The sequence below is a fragment of the Phalaenopsis equestris genome, unplaced genomic scaffold (assembly GCF_001263595.1).
Source record: "Phalaenopsis equestris unplaced genomic scaffold, ASM126359v1 Scaffold200029, whole genome shotgun sequence".
Lineage (NCBI taxonomy): Eukaryota > Viridiplantae > Streptophyta > Magnoliopsida > Asparagales > Orchidaceae > Phalaenopsis > Phalaenopsis equestris.
In genome coordinates, this window is record NW_018219871.1 from 52,023 (window position 1) to 53,545 (window position 1,523).

Here is a 1,523-nt window from a genome sequence, read left to right on the forward strand (position 1 = left end):
CTATTAAACAAGTAGCAAAAGTTGTGCTTGGAGAATCAAAAGAAAAAAAAATTTATAAATTTCATTTATAAACTCTTGTTCAAATTTCATATGGGAACTTCTCTTTGGGCTCGTTTTCTCCATAAAAAAATATTGTAACAATTCCCACCCATCTAATGTTGCTTGGAAGGTTGGGGATACTAAGGTTTGTAAATCTTTACTAAATGTTAGACCTGATGCTCAATAATTTATATACTGGGATGTTGGCATTGGTAATTTATCCTTTTGATTTGATCATTGGGGTATGGAAGATTTTTATACTTTTCCATATCCTTTGCAGGATAACAATGTACTTGTCACTGATTGTTGGAGAGATGGAGCTGGGGATGTTATTAAGCTTAGGTCTTTGATTGGGGATATTGATCAAGTTCAAAAAATACCCCTTGATGCTACTAAATTAGATAAACCTATATGGAAATTTACCTCTAATGCTTCCATCACTAAACTACTGTATCAAAAACTTCATGTTTTCACCCCTCGACGATGGACTTCTAATATTTGGAATGTCTTATTGTCTTCTTCTATATCCTTCTTTCTTTGGAGATATTTCTTATTGCTTTTGCCTTTTGATGATATTCTGAAGTTAAAGGGTTTGCGTATGGCTTCAAGATGTAATCTTTGTAAATGTCATAAGGAATCTGCCACTCATCTATTCTTTGATTGTTATTTTGCTCATGAGGTTTGGTGCTTGGTTGGTTTGTATTTTGGATATTAATTGGACTCCAAGATCTAATGATTGTTGGGAGTGGAACACTTATTTTAATGTTTGGAAAGTTACCCCGTTTTATGGGGAAAAGCTGGAACATTTTCCTTTTGTTATTCTATGGTTTCTTTGGTCTGCAAGGAATGCACATAAATACGAAGCTCTCTCTCCTACACTTGCTCTCACCACTTCATATATAATTGCTTATTTTCTTAAAGCTTCTCACCTCATTGCATTAAGTTCTAATTCTTCACAGAGGGGTAGGACGGCCACACTGTTACGGTGGCAACCCCCCTTAGACGCTCATATTAAACTTAATGTTGATGGGAGCTGGACTTTAATTGTTATTGGGATGGGTGGCATTTTTCAAAATTCTATGAGGAAGCTGCCTTTGCTATTTTGCCTCGTCGGTTTGTGCATCGTCACCTTTGGAGGCGGCGTGTTACTCTCTTTGGAATGCATTACATGTTGTTGTTCTTTTTCATTATCATGCTTTACATATTGAGACGGACTCTAAGGCTTTGTTTAACATTTTCAATCAGATCACCCCCTACCTGGAATGTCATTTATTTGCTTAACATGATACAAGACTACATAAAAAAGCACAACTTGTTCATACAAGTTGATTTCATTCATAGGGAATGTAATTCTGGTGCTGATTTGTTGGCTAAACAAGGTTTGCAAAATATTATGGTGGGTGTTTTGCCTCTGCCGCACCTTCAAACTCTATTAAACGGGGATTTACTTAATGTGCCTTATATTCAAAGATAGTGAGTTTATA